The 15,810-nt window shown below is 45.0% G+C and overlaps 1 long non-coding RNA gene and 1 other non-coding gene across 2 annotated transcripts in view; both read left to right on the top strand.

The window, feature by feature from the left end:
* Positions 1–12,969, top strand: part of LOC133092707 (uncharacterized) — a 36,209-nt gene extending 23,240 nt beyond the window's left edge. The window contains exons 2-3 of the long non-coding RNA XR_009701115.1: positions 10,467–10,625; positions 12,492–12,969. This is a non-coding gene — a long non-coding RNA (uncharacterized LOC133092707). The remainder of the gene's footprint in view (positions 1–10,466; positions 10,626–12,491) is intronic.
* LOC133092812 (small nucleolar RNA SNORA3/SNORA45 family) lies at positions 9,540–9,667 on the top strand. Its single transcript, XR_009701167.1, has one exon. It is a non-coding gene; the product is annotated as a small nucleolar RNA SNORA3/SNORA45 family (small nucleolar RNA).
* Positions 12,970–15,810: the final 2,841 nt, after the last annotated feature.

Below are 15,810 nucleotides of genomic sequence, written 5' to 3'. Positions count from 1 at the left end.
AACCCTAACAAATCTCTAGTAAATGGTAGAGCTTGGTATCCAATCAAAAATCGAACCTCAAAACCTATCCTTGGCCCACGACATCACAGATATCCAGCTTCCTATTTAGTAGAGAACAAGCTGGGAATGGATGCCCATTACAAAATTCAAATATTTGCAATAGTAAGGAAATCAATATGGCTTATTTTTACAAATTCTTCACCTTGACTCTACCCTAAAATGAAACTTCTTCTGTGTGCTCAACTGTGGGTTAATTAGATTCCAGAGATTCCTGGCAATCTCTCAAGTAATCATCTGGGATCACTTTTGCATGATAAAAATTCCATCGAGTGGCCCACTGCACCCAGATGCTTGTCAGCAAATTCACTCCTTCCAGTTGCTAAGGAGGCATAAACAGAAGGTCCTGTCAGTGAAGGAAATGGAAGGAAAGTAATTTGTTAATGGCTTTACTCAACAGTGCCATTTCCAAAAGTCCATGCTGGGTGGCCCAAATATTTAGAAATCCACGCTCCGTAGACCTTTAACGATGAGTTGTAAGCCTGGGTCTCACACAGATGCCTAAGGAAGCTTGGGGTGTCCGGCTCCCCCTGTTACTATGCTGCCGTAACCCATCCCCACATTCATTATCTTTCAGTTATCAGCTTGGCATTTCTTCCTTGCCCCGGCCTGTTCTTTTCCCCTGACCTCTGACTTATGTATTTGCTTTTCCCTGTTTGGAATCCTTGCTCAAACTAACTTCAATCACTCAAAAACTGTGCTGTGAGGATGGAGATGAATGCGGGGGGAGCAGCGACAACCAAGAGACTTATACGGAATTGTTTGTGCCGTGCCTCCTGGTCAACCTCTCCCTGCTGATTTAATGGCGATGGGTTATTCATTAAATGACCATGACCCATCAGTGAGAGGCCGGTTTCTATTGTAGGCCAGTTTTCTATAAACACTAAATCAGCTCAATAAAATAGCCGATTTAAAATGTCTTATCCTTTCTGGTTATCTCCGACAGTTGAAGTTTGGAAATTAAATGGTGGTCAGGATATTATGGAGCAGTCCCCTAAGTTTTATTAATTGCCATCAATAGGGACTTCTCTGGTGGTCTAGTGGTTAGGACTCTGTGCTTCCACTGCAGGGGACACGGGTGCAACCCCTGCTTGGGGAACTAAGATCCTGCATGCCCTGAGGTGCGGCCAAAAAAAAACCAAACTGCCATCAATATAACGATAACTTCCAGTTGGAAACGCTTCCCAGGTACTAATTAATCTAAAGTTAATCAATTTAACACAAATAACAATCTTGAGAGGTCAGTTAGTATTGCACCCATTTTACAAAGGAGGAATGTGAAATAATTTGCCCCAAAGTCCAGTATTAAATATGGGGAATTCAGACTCAGTTTAACTCCAAATCCATTAGGCAACACACCTTCCGATGGCTGGCAACATCCAATGAAAATATTAATTTCTTTCTACATGTACTGGTCTATATATATATATAGAGAGAGAGAGAGAGAGAGAGAGAGACAGAGAGAGACAGAGAGAGAGAGCAACTGCTCTGTCCTGGGCTCAGAACATACAAAAACATTTGATTTTCACTCCCTTGTGATCTAGTTGAAAATGAAAGGCCTATAAAAGAGAAAGATAACCAGCATTGCAAGGTGGGTAGTATATCCAAGTGTCAAACATGAATTAGAGGGCTTCCCTGGTGGTGCAGTGGTTAAGAATCCACCTGCCAAGGCAGGGGACACGGGTTCCAGCCCTGGTCCGGGAAGATCCCACATGCTGCGGAGCAACTAAGCCCGTGTGCCACAACTACTGAGCCTGCACTCTAGAGCCCGCAAGCCACAACTACTGAGCCCGCGTGCCGCAACTACTGAAGCCCGTGCACCTAGAGCCTGTGCTCTGCAACAAGAGAAGCCACCGCAATGAGAAGCCCACACATCGCAACGAAGAGCAGCCCCCGCTAGCCACAACTAGAGAAAGCCCGCATGCAGCAATGAAGACCCAACACAGCCAATAAATAAATAAATAAAATTAAAAACAAACAAACAAACATGAATTAGAAACAGGCAATGCAGTGTGTGTGTTCAGACCAGAGAGAAGTCACTGAGGCCAGGCAGGACTAGGATGGTCTTCTGTGGGGAGAGGATATTGACCTGTACCTGGAAACCTCCTAGGCCACTTGCTATAGGGTTCTTGAATTATATAAAACTTGGGCCAGAGAGTAAATCTTTTCCATGGTCCCCAAGGAGGAAATTGAAACAAGGACAGTGGAGCATGTGTCATATTAAGGGCCAATTTTTCCTTTTAGAAACATGTTGATGGGTCATGGACTGTGTGTTCATGGCACAGACTTCAAAACAACTGTCTTAATGTGTAGACATTATTTGTTGTTTATCTGAAATTCAAATTTAGCTCAAAGTCCAGTATATTTGTTTCCTACATCTGGCAGCCCTATTCTCACCACCACATCCAGTTCAGGACTGCCTTCCTTGAATGTTTTTATTGACTCTGAAAAGAAGAACCTTTGGAAAGGGGAAGGAGATGGTTCAACTTTGCAGGCCAGGACCTTGATTTGGTCATTGCAGCCAGAGGTGAGTTCAGAGGAGAAAACCTCATATGAATCAAACTCATAAAAGACTGACACATATATTCAAAACAACCAGACTTGTGATGTTCCAAGCCACCAAGCTTTTGCCCAGTGCCTGGAATGCCCTTCTTCCCATCCCTCACCATTTGCTTAGTAAACTCATTCATCCATTTTTTATTTAGTCCATTCATTCGTTGAGTCACTCAATATCGTTTGAGCACCTACTGTGTGCCAGGTACTGTATTGGCAGCTGAACACGTACACTTCCCTCGCTGTTCAAGCAAAAATAATCATGGTGATAGCTGATACTTTTTAGGACTTGCTATGAGTTAGGCACTGGACTAAATGCTTTATATCTATTAAGACGTTTAATCTTCACGTAGCACTATGGTGTATTTATTATTATTACTCGTGTTTAACCAATAAGGACATCGAGACATAATGAGGCATCGAGACATAAAAAAACCCATTTGTTTCCAGTCCAATAGTTAATAAATTGTTAGAGGCAGGATTTGAATCTAGCAGTTTCCGGAACCTGTATAATGTCTTAACACTATATGAAACTACTTTCTCTTTAAAACCCTCCCCGCTTGACTTACCCTTCCTACAAGTTAGTCATGTCTCCCTCCAGGCTCATGTACCACTGTGAACTTCGTAAATGTCATTAGTAAATTTGTTTCACTGCCTCATAGATTCTTAGCTTATATGTCCGTCTCCTCCATCAGACTGTAAGCTCCTCCAGGGCAGGAACGACACCTTACTCATTTTTGTGTCCTGAGCGCCTAGCACAGTTTGTGGCATAAAATAAGTGTTCAATACATGTTGCTGGATGGATTTCTTGCCAGTTGTGGGAAGCTAGAATGGTTCACGTATCAGAGTCAATCTAGGAAAACGGAAATCACTCTAAGTATTTAAAACAGAGAGAATGGAACACAGGGAATTGGTTGTGTAGGTAAAGGATGAGCTCCCCAGGCACAACGGGAAGCCACTACACCCACCCCCAGTCCCAGGGGGCAGGGGGTCTGCCCAGTGGAACCAAGGCAGGCAGGATCTAATGGAAAAGACAAAACATTGTCACAGACACTTGTCTCAGATCAAGAGACAGGACCTTGACTCTGCCTTCCTCCCACCATCCAATCCAAGTATCCATCTCCCATTGGCTACACCCTGCCAGAAGCCAGCTGACTGGGAAGACTGAGAAGTGAAGCCTGCAGGGGTCAGCCAGGACTGGCTTTAGGGCACAAAGACCCAGGACAATGGGCAGAGCACCCATCAGAGATTGCACTTCTCTTGTGACCATCATAAGAAACTACGGGCTAACAATGCTGACCATCCCTGCGGGGTAACAGTGACAAGTTGCCCTTGGGTGTCCCATTGTTGTCTAGGCTCCATGAGGAAACCACTCTTCTACCAACTTACTGTCTCTCCAGGTAAGTCTAAATTCAATTGGCTTGGGCTACATCTTTCTTTACGTTTCAACCAACAATGACAACAATAAACAGTTATTGAGCGTCTGCTTTGCGTCAGAAGTTTTGCTAGGTCCCAGGGAGATAGAGGCTCCAATAGTGAGACACCCCATATGGCAAGGAATTCTCAGCCAAGGGGAAAGAGACAACTAAAAAGACAATTCCTCTGCCATGTGGTACGTGCTGTGACCACAGTAAGCACACATATTTGAACTTGGGAGCTCCAATGAGGGTCATGCCTTACCCCCAATAGCTTAGAAATGCAAGAAATAGATTAGTTCATGAGCGTTTAATCTATAAAATCAATGCACAATGGGTCAGAGTAGACAAGCAAAGACAAATGAAGATGGAATAACCTCTAAGGCACCACCCAGCTCTGAAATCCTGGGACTCTGTGCTCTACGCTCACACCAGAAGACTATCCTATGGTGCACCTACTGCATACCACACACTGGGCCAGGTCTTTCTATGCATAATCTCCTTGACTGGATCCCCAGGTCTCTGAATTTCACTCCATGGACACTTGAACCTTATAAGTAATAATATTATAGGTGGATAATGATGCAAGATTTTCTTCATTTTCCCCAGGGCCATAGAGCTAAACAGTTGCAGAGTAGGCATTAGAAAAGCAGTCTCCAGATTCCCATCTCTGCTGTAAGACACTAACTACCCAGACACAGGAGTGTGGTCTGCATTTGCAAAAATAAAACTTGGCTAAAGTAAGACTCGCTTAACTGCCACTTAACTGACAGCTTCCCAGATTGTGTGCAAACTGCTTTTAAAACAATTAAGTGCGTATATTGGGTTATTATTTTTTACATTCAAGCAGCCAATTGGGTCAAGAAGAGAGGTCTTGGTTTTATATGCTTATCACTTTGTTTTTTAAATACAAAACCTGTGCAGGGTGTGTTACTTTTAAACATCCTGCCCCAGTTGTGAGCTCACTCTTGGCTTTTCCACAACAGTGTTCTTTTTTTTTTTTTTTCCCTTTAAATTAATTAATTAATTAATTAATTTTTGGGTGTGTTGGGTCTTCGTTTCTGTGCGAGGGCTTTCTCTAGTTGCAGCAAGCGGGGGCCACTCTTCATCGCAGTGCGCGGGCCTCTCACTATCGTGGCCTCTCCCGTTGCAGAGCACAGGCTCCAGACGCGCAGGCTCAGCAATTGTGGCTCACGGGCCTAGTCGCTCCGCGGCAGGTGGGATCTTCCCAGACCAGGGCTCGAACCCGTGGCCCCTGCATTGGCAGGCAGATTCTCAACCACTGCGCCACCAGGGAAGCCCGACAGCAGTGTTCTTTAAGGTGATGCCCAGAGACTCTTCGCCTCTGTCTTTTGCCCACAGTCACCTATCTGCTGAGTTACTGGAGAAGCCAGCCTCTTGGAGCCAATGGGAGCAGCCTGAAAACAGGCTTTAGAGTCATGGGAACAAGGGTTTCTGACTCCAGTGACATCTGCTTTGGGTTTCTCTGGGAAATCACTAAACCTCCCTTAGGTTTATAAAGTGTCCATTTCAAGTGAACTTTACTTCTGCCTTTTATAGATAGACTTGCCACCTCTCTGACCCTAATAATACCCCTGCAGTCAGCACAGAATAGTGAAGTAAATTCTTATAAGTTGTCCATAAGTAAAACAAAACAAAACGATAGCTCATCAAGACCTGCTATATGAGGAAAGATAAAGCCTGGCTCTAATTCTTCCTGTGTATTAAAAATCAACTGCAGGGCTTCCCTGGTGGCGCAGTGGTTGAGAGTCTGCCTGCTAATGCAGGCGACACGGGTTCGGGCCCTGGTCTGGGAAGATCCCACATGCCGCGGAGCGACTAGGCCCGTGAGCCACAATTGCTGAGCCTGCGCGTCTGGAGCCTGTGCTCTGCAACAAGAGAGGCCGCGACAGTGAGAGGTCCGCGCACCGCGATGAAGAGTGGCCCCCGCTCGCTGCAACTAGAGAAAGCCCTCGCACAGAAACGAAGACCCAACACAGCCAAAAATAAAAATTAATTAATTAATTTTAAAAAAAGAAAAAAAAATCAACTGCAGCAGACTCTCATATTTGAGGAAATTATTTTATTCCCAATGCAACAGGAGGTTGAAGTGTTTATACTTTCCAGCTACTTACTGTAAAAGAAGGAAGCTTTCAAGAGCAAGTTGATGGAGAGAGCGGGGGTTGGTTCCAATGGCCATCAACATTGACCTTCCTGGAAAGGAATTATTTCTTTGATGGCCTTGCTCATGGCTTTCAGTATTCTTTTTGTGCAATGGAGTGGGAGGTAATTACCTTTCAGACATTTTTCAAATGCTGGCTAAATGGGAGGGCTGGGCAAGGGCCGTGTGGATATGCTGTCATTTGTTAACCACTCACTAAGTGCTCTACTGAACACGTTGCGGGGGGATCTGCATTTAAGCCTTAAACCAACCCCATGAGGATAAAACAGTTATGACTGACAGATGTGGAAGCTCAGATTATGGCGGTGTTTCCAATCTTTTTCCCATCACAGCACCTCCTTGAGGGCTGAGAGGACCAGCCTCTTGGCTCACGTGTACACCTCTCATGGTGCACTGGAGGGAGAGCTCGAGTTTGGACAGGGTTAAGTATCTTGCCTGAGGTAAGAATGAGGCTGAGCGGAGTTTAATTTTGTTTTTTTAATCTTATTTTATTTTTCTTAATACAGCAGGTTCTTGTTAGTTATCTATTTTATACATATTAGTGTATCTATGTCAATCCCAATCTCCCGATTCATCACACCACCACTCACCCCTGAGCTGAGTTTTAAACCCAAGGCTGTGACTATAAAAACTGGGCTCCTAATCACTACCCTGTACTAGAGTGTACCATCAAATTATATGTATGGCGTTGTAAAATTCTCACAAACATCCCCAAAGGATGGATTATACTTGCCTTTATCTTAAGAGTGAATACAGCTGAATCCCTCTATGATGCTGGTGTTGGGACATTGGCCAAACCCTCACTTTATTGGGTTATCCTATTAGATTATATTTTGAATGTTCAGTGCTTTTAGGGTTACCATTTGACTAATGTTTTAATGGAAATCTCATTGGCTACCTTGCAGGAAGATTCCACTGTATGGTCACTCTGAGTGGGAGGGTATTGGAGGTGGAAATTGCAAAGCCAAACAAACAGCACAGCCTCTACTACACTAAAAAGATGGGGGGAATCACTCCTTCAGGCTAATTTAATGTACCCCAGGTAATCTGGGAAAGTAAGTACATTCCCTGGCAATTTTTCTTTTTTTTTTTTTAAATAGCTTCACTGGGCCTAGAAGTGACCTAAGTACTTTTTTTTTTAAATTTTTATTTATTTATTTATCTATTTATTTATGGCTGTGTTGGGTCTTCATTTCTGTGCGAGGGCTTTCTTTAGTTGCAGCAAGCAGGGGCCACTCTTCATCGCGGTGCACGGACCTCTCACTGTCGCGGCCTCTCTTGTTGCGGAGCACAGGCTCCAGACGCGCAGGCTCAGTAGTTGTGGCTCACGGGCCTAGTTGCTCCGCGGCATGTGGGATCTTCCCAGACCAGGGCCCGAACCCGTGTCCCCTGCATTAGCAGGCAGACTCTCAACCACTGCGCCACCAGGGAAGCCCCAATTTTTCCTTTTTATACATCTGAGTCCACTGAGAAGCTGGTAGGAGGATAAGGAGGATATTCCTCCAAAGACCAGCTAGTCAGTATCTAGCCTCCCACGTGTGACCATCCCCGTCCACAGGACACAGACGCAAAATGTGAGCAGGGCTTCTCATCTGAGTGTTACTTGTTAGTCTGGTCCTCCCTGCTCTGTGTTCAGTTGACTAGAAGCTTGTATGGGTGTGAAAGTTAAAGATCTCATGTGCTTTGTCCCTCTACCTGGAGACAAAATCTTTCCCTGGGTTTTCTTCCTCCAAGTTATATTTTTCATCTTGTGAGTGTTTACTGCTTACTCACCTAGAATGTTAGATTCAATGTCAACAGAGAAAAGAGGAAAAGCAACTAAATATGTTAAGGATAACAGGACTATACACAAGTTTTAATCCTAAGGAAACTCCTCCCATTTCAGTGGTATTTACTCTCAGTTAAGCATTGAAGGAAGCAAGAGGTGTGTATCTATTAACAAGACCATGAAGGATGGAGAGTCAAGCTGTGGCTGTGAGCTGCCCATCACAGCAGCTGACCTAGGCCTTGTTCAAGGAGCCTAGAACTTGGAGGTGCCTCTTCATGAAGCCGATTCCCCAGCAGAAAAAGGGACATGGACACAAAGTTGCAACACCCCACACTAAAAGTATTTAGCCAGACTTTACCCAATGTTTACCCAACACCTCCTTAACCTGTGCCTTAGAAAACCGGCCCATTACTGGCAACAGAAACAGTTCTTGTTTACTACTAAATGCCTTCCGGTTTGTCTTGAAAGCAGGGGCTTTTTCAGACAAGGCCATTTTTTTCAACGTGAAAAATGAGAATCTCTGAAGAAAAAAGTGAATATCTGATCTATATATATCACTACTCACCTCAAGAGAATTGGATCAGGAGCCCCACCCAGCAAAGGGGAAATTGTGCCAAATGTGTTTCCAAGAACAAAATCAGTAAGAAATAAAACGGAGTATAATTCTGTTCAGTTTGTGAGAAAGTTCCATTGCATTGTTAAAGCTGAGAAAATGGTTCCAAATCACATGACTATAGTCAATGCCCAGACCTAGAGCAAAACTACTAAACAGTAGGGTTTACACCATAACCAAGAGATTTAAAAGAATGAAAATTACGTAAATCTGCCCCTCCCTCCAAACTTGACAGAGAGGTGATTTTAAAAAAATAAAACAAAGAAACTTTGCTTTTGCTGGGCTGAAAGAAAAACAAGAAAAAGAACAAGAGAGTAAATCATTGGTCAGGATGGCTGATGGAAAGTCCAACTGCAGGGGTAGGAGGGAGAGAAACCCTCCAAAGGGTTTGAGGATCTGGGAGCAGGAAGACTTGTGCCTCCATACCAATGGAGAGTCCTGCAAGGAAACATTCTCACAGAGAGCCCTGTGGCAACATGCAGGGCCATCCCAGAATAGCAATGGCCACAGGGCAAGTCCAGCCAGAGGGACCCTCTGAGATGGACGCCCCCCCTCCATTTCCTTCAGCATCAGAGCAGCTCAGAAAAGCAGCAAACGTCTTCCCATGGCTTCCCTCCTCCCCTTCTCCCTGAGATGGGGCAAGAGTTTGGCTGAGAAAAAGACAATGGACTGAGAACAGCCTTATAGTGGATAGACCTGGAAGCCACAGGGAGGGGTAGACTACAGACATCATCAGTGGGTGGCAGTGAGGACAGATGCCCAAAGCCAAAGCCAGCTCAGAAGAGCCTCTTCCCAAGAAGGACCTCTCAGGTGCTCATCCCCTAAATGTTAAGGTCATACATAAGAGTGCCAGGAACCAAGATCATTCTTTGGGAGAAAATTAAAAAAAAAAAAAAAAAAGTGGGAAGAGAAGAAAAATCTTGACTGAGAATTTACTCAAGGACTGGGTTTCCTGTGTCTAGAGTCACATCCTGATGGCTCTCGTCATGGTGTGCTGGAGCCTCGGAGAGCATCTGCTGGTCTTGATTCACTGGCGAGGGCAATCAGTGCCCCCAGTAGTGCCCAGATCAGAAACGCCCTTGCTGGCTCCTAGATGGAGTGGGTTGTCAGGCACCTTTCCTCAAAGCCCTCAGGAGGCTGGTACCTGCCATGGTGTATTAAGGACCCTATTCTCTTTCTTCTATGGCTACTACAAAGTTCTGGGGAAGGAAACGCTCCCAAAGCAGACTGCCATGGCAAGGGGCAAATTCTCCAGCAGAAGAGCTGAGAAGATTAAGTGTATGTATGGGGGCTTGAAGTCACGTGGAGGGAGGTTTGTTTAAATGCTAACCTGTGGCACTTCCCTGGTGGCGCAGTGGTTGGGAGTCCGCCTGCCAATGCAGGGGACACGGGTTCGAGCCCTGGTCCGGGAAGATCCCACATGCCGCGGAGCAACTAAGCCCGTGCGCCACAACTACTGAGCTTGAGCTCTAGAGCCCGTGCTCTGCAACAAGAGAAGCCACCGCAATGAGAAACCCGTGCACCGCAACGAAGAGTAGCCCCTGCTCACCGCACCTAGAGAAAGCCGGCGCGCAGCAATGAAGACCCAACGCAGCCAAAAGTAAATAAATAAATTAAAAAAAAAAAGCTAACCTGTGTGTTTTTTTTTTAAAAAAAGGGCTAGGATTTAAACCATAAGTAATTGAATTTATCTTGAATTAGAAAAATTTAGTTTTCTATTACCAAGTAGAAGTTAGGGCTCGTGAGTTAATTTAATTCAATTATAGAGAATAAAATTACTCCTCAGCTCATTGACATTTGTGTTAGTAAAAACTTACTCTCTCAATATATTTTAATGTAAATTCACTGTTACTGTTTCAATTTTATCTCAAATTTCAGGATGAGAGGCTTGATGCCCTCTTAAAGGAGTTTTCACCCTCAATGCAGGAATCAGAGGGACCTTTCTAGAAGATGTAGTGGTGGGCATTGCAGTTGTCACCCCAGGATCCACGCCATCCTTCCTTCACTGTGAAGCAGCCGTGGTGATTGCATCTCCGGGTGAGCCCACCTCCACACTGCAGGGACCGGTTCAGGAAAGCCAAGCCTCAGCCAGCTGGCACATGACTTTTCCCAGGTCAGAGGGGCTGGTTATAGGCGACCAGCCAGCCCTGAGGACTGGCCTCCTCTCTCTGGAGATGGACACTGAAACATGGAGCCGGTCTCAGTTTGAAATTGTCACCATAGATGGTAAAGAAAAGATGTCTGACAAGTTACTAAATCAAATTGACTCTGAGACCACTGTTTCTGACCTTTCTCGTGCTGAGTCAATCTATCTCTTTTATTGTTTAACCCAGTTTGAGTTGGGCTTTGTGTTACGTGCAACCGAAAAACCCTGAAATGTTGCAGTTGGAGAGGGGACTTTCTCAGCTCCTAAATCTGAACGTATGAGTAAGGCAGGGCCTCACAATAGTTACCTCATACTTTAATGCCTTTTTTCTAGAAGAGTATTCAGTGAGAAAAAACAACAAAGGAATAAAAGCAAACTCTATGAAGTGAAAACCCCAGGGTATCCCTTATTTTCCATACTTATCTTCCCTCCAACCTGTGGCATAATTCTCCCAGTGACCTCTGCGCAATGGATCTATCTTGCTTTCCCTTCCTCCCTCTTCTTTTCTTCCTTAAAGACAGGAGGGGAGGAGGAGGAGGAGGAAGGGTGTGGGGAGGAGGAGGGGGAGAAAGAGAGAGGAAGAAGGCAGGTCAGCAGGCAGTCAGGCACCAGCTTCCTGCTTCTGATCGGGTGCATGGAACATTCCTTATTAGCTCTTACATAAAACTAAGAATGTGTACGCCCACTGTTTGGCGGTATTGGGTGACTCCAAGAGAACAATCCATTCCACAAATTCCACCAACAACTCATGACCAGGTGATGCAAGCAGGCGAACACAATGCACACTGATTGTTCGATCTGTCAGGGATATCAGGGCTGGTGGCTACAGGATTATTATATTTCACTCACCCGGTTTCCCTCTCACACACCACTCCTAGACTCTTCCAGTCACCTCCCAGGCCAGAGTTTAGAACAAGCCACTGGACAGGACACTTATCAAAGTGCAAACATTGACTTTACAATGTGGCAGTTAAAAATAACCTGCCAGACCTCCGAGTGCGTCAGGGAAGGCTGTTGTCCTGTGTGGTGTGCCCAAGACTTCCTCCTCAAGGCCTCCTCTCCCACATTCTTCTTCTTTTCTATTCATTTAAAAAAACTTTTTTTTATTGAAGCATAGTTGATTTACTATGTTGTCTTAATTTCAAGTGTACAGCAATGTGATTCAGTTATACATACATACATTCTTTTTCATATTCTTTTCCTTTACGGTTTATTACAGGATACTGAATATAGTTCCCTGTGCTATACAGTAGTACCTTGTTGTTTATCTGTTTTACTTATAGCAGTTTGTATCTGCTAATCCCAAACTCCTAATTTATCCCCTACCTTCTTTCCCTTTTGGTAACCATAAATTTGTTTTCTATGTCTGTGAGCCTGTTTTGTAAATAAGTTTTGTAAGAAAGTTTTGTAAATAAGTTCATTTGTGTCATATTTTAGATTCCACGTATAAGTGATACCATATGATATGTGTCTTTCTCTTTCTGGCTTGTGTCACTTCGTAGTGCACATTCTTCTATTTCCTTTCTGTGGCTGCAAACTGATGATAGTCAAAGGGGACCACTGTCTTTAGGATGTCAGATTTTTAAGTTTCTGCCCTTTCCCATTTACTCTTTGCCTTTTTGGGAGAGCAGACAAATCCCAAACTGGCTGGGGCACAGAGTAACAATGCACAGGAACCTACTAGCATTTATTTATTTGTTTGTTTGTTTGTTTACTTATTTACTAGCATTTCTTTATTTCTTTATTTTTGCATCCAGAGGCATGTGGATCCTGGAAAAGAGGTACAATTCTCCAGACTTGGTTTCAATTCCAAAGCTGACGATGAGGTCAGGAGGACATCTGAGGCTAAAGTAAATCAACTACACTTCAATAAAAATTTTTTAAAAATAGCCCATAACTGGAAACAACCAAAATATCCCTCGGTAGCTGAGTGGTTAAACACATTGTGGTACATCCTGTAAAAAATTAATAAACAGAAACCTCAATTAAATAGAATCCAGAAGGGGGAGCTCTCACTCCCCAGATGACAGCCACGCCCAAAGGGAAGAAAAAAACTCTTCGTTCCTGTCAAGGACTCAGCCAATGAAAAGCCATGGACTCTCCGTTTACTGTAGCCTTCCCAACCTCCTCTTCCTTCAGTAAGTATTTGTCCCTTGCCTGGGGACTTGCACGTGGCTCACCGAGGTTGCAAACCCCAAAATGCAATTCTCTGCTGATACCAAATAAACCCATCTTTGCTGGAGAAATAATCTGGCAGTCTATTTCTTTTAGGTCAACAATCCATACCATGAAATACCATTCAGCAATAACAGGGAATGACATTTATATAACATTCTCAAGATGAGAAAATTAGAAATGGAAAACATTAGTGGTTGCCAGGGGTTAGGGATGGGGAGAGTGATATGACATACATGGGTAGAATAAGGGGGATCTTTGTGGTCATGGACTAGCCCTGTATCTTGACTGCACTGGTGATTACATGATTTTATATATGTGATAAAATGGCATGGATTTATACACATGCATTTGTACCAATGTCAAATTCCTGGATTTGATAATGTACTGTAATTATGTAAGATGGGGGGCGACTGGGGGGAGAATTCACCGGATCACTTTGTACTATTTTTTGCAACTTCCCGTGAACCTATAATTTTTTTTTTAAATACATTTTTTAAACCCTACTAAGAGTTCCTGGACCTGAGCCAGACGCTGTGAATTCTGTAGTTTGGGCTGCCCAATGCCCCTTCACCAATGATCTCCTGTTCACTGTGCCACTCTTTGCCACTCCCAGCCCAGGGTTTTCCAAGCACCTGAGGGATGAGGCAGGGAGAAGTCATGTTTCATTAATTAAGGGGGAACACTGATCCCCTGAGTTGATAACATGTAGGCCCCCATCCCTCCCTCCAAGTCCACATTTCATTTTGACTTTTCACTTTCACGTTGTATTTGCTGATCATTTTGCTTCCAAATGCCCTCGTGTGTAGCCCTGTTTTCACCTCCTTTGGTTACCCCCTCCGCCTCCTGTCTCCTGTCCGCTCCAATCATAGCCTCCAGGGATTCTGACTCGGCCTGGTCTCCATTCTCCTCTCCCTTGTCGCTCATGAGGCTCCGAGGAGGTCCCAGGCCCACACCTCCCCTCTCCTCTGGCCCCCACCTCACCATCTCCGTGAGAACGGGGTTCCCTCCACCTGCGCCCCAGGTGCGAGTCCCCAGCACTCGCTGTGTCAGTGATGTCCGCTCTCTGCTGTCTTCAGCCTGACCTCCCTGCTGGCTTCTTCTCCGCTGACACACAGACTCAAGTTTCTCTCCTCTTATAAAAACTAACATATGCCCCAACCCTTTGCCTCTTGCTAACCATTGCTCTATCTCTCTGCTCTTGTCGGCCAAGTTTCTGGTAAGAATCTTCTGCCCTGTTTGGCTCTGTGCTTCCTCCCCTTAATGAAACACCCGGTCCTCAGCCATCTGGCCTCTGCCTTATTGAAACGGCTGGGATTCCCGATTGCAAAATGGAAAGGACTCATGTCAGTCTCATTACCCTTGGGCCCTGTGTACCGTCTCACGTTGCCGTCCACTCCTTCCCCAAATCACCCTCCTCTTGGACTTCCTGACGTCGGGCTCCTGGCCTTCCTCCCACCTCTCCGTCCACTTCTCCTTGGTCTCTTTGGCTGGGGCTTCTCCTTCTGCCCTGCTTCTCAGGTTCCATGCCCAGCCTTCTACTCGCCTCTACACTCTAACTGGGAAATCTCAAAATCCATGATTTCACTTAACACCAGTAAGTGCATGAGTCACCAGGCTAGGTCCATGTTTCCTGCGCTTCAGGCAACTCCCTGAGGCCTCCGCCTGGCCCTTCAAGTTCATCACGTCCAAACTGAGCAGAGCCTTTATCCCCTCCACCACCCTCTGTCTGCAGCCCTTCCTTCTCTTCCTCCTGTATCCCCTGAAGGGAAGGGTGGCACCAACCAGCCGGTCACCCTGCCTCCCTCTTCCTCAACCTCCATCCAAACTAAGCCCTTCCAGTTTTAGCTTTCACAGCTCTCCCACACCCTCCCCTATTCTGACACCCCTTGTTCGTTATCTGGCTTGTTCCACCAGACTCCCAACTGGTTTTTCCCCGGGCTTCTCCACACAAACAAAAATTTGGTCTGGTTATACTTGCTGAAAATCTCTCCTTGTCTCCTCCTGGTCTTCCTGGTGAAAAACAGCTGTCTCGATGCAGCATCCTCGAGGTCATGCTTCCTGCCTCTCTCCAGGCTCCACTCCCATCACACACATGCCCTTGGCTCCAACCATTCTCACCCGCTGGCAGTTCCCCAAGTGCAACTTCACCCCTGCCACTGACTCCTGCGCTGGCCTCAGGTTCCACTGTGTCCTCCATGACGCTGAACTAGACTCACAGGCAAGGGTAATGTCCCCCACCTTTTTTTGCATAGCACTTTTTCTCGGATTTTATTTTATTTTGAAATACTTCAAATCGTTAGGAAATTTGAAATAATGGAACAATAAACTTTTATATACCTTTCACCAAAATTCACCATTCGTTAACGTTTTGCCCCATTGTGCACATTTCCTTCATCTCCCTCTTGCCCTCCCTCTATAAAACCTTTATAGACTGTACTGGGTTGAATAGCATCCCCCCAGAATTCATGTCTACCCAGTACCTGTGAATATGACCTTATTTGGAAATAGGGTCTTTGCAGGAATAATCAAGATAAGATGAAGACATACTGGATTAAGATGGGCCCTAATTCAATGACTGGTGTCCTTATAAGAAGAGGGAAATTTGGACAAAGACACACAGAAAGAATATCACATGAAGACAAAGGCAAAGATGTAGCTGCAAACCAAGGAATGCCAAAGATTGCTGGCAGCCACACACAGTCCAGCCGGAAGAGGCAAGGAAGGACCCTCCTCTACAGGATTCAGAGGACACGTGGTCCTGTCACCACCCTGATTTCAGACTTCTAGCCTCCAAAACGATGAGAAAATAAACTTCTGTTGTGTTAAGCCACCTAGCTTGTGGTAATTTGTTACAGCAGCTTTAGGAAACTAATAAAATAATCTTATATGTGTATACAC

This window comes from Eubalaena glacialis, chromosome 5 (assembly GCF_028564815.1).
Source record: "Eubalaena glacialis isolate mEubGla1 chromosome 5, mEubGla1.1.hap2.+ XY, whole genome shotgun sequence".
Lineage (NCBI taxonomy): Eukaryota > Metazoa > Chordata > Mammalia > Artiodactyla > Balaenidae > Eubalaena > Eubalaena glacialis.
Note: the sequence above shows the minus strand (reverse complement) of the source record. Positions and strands in the feature narration are given on the sequence as shown.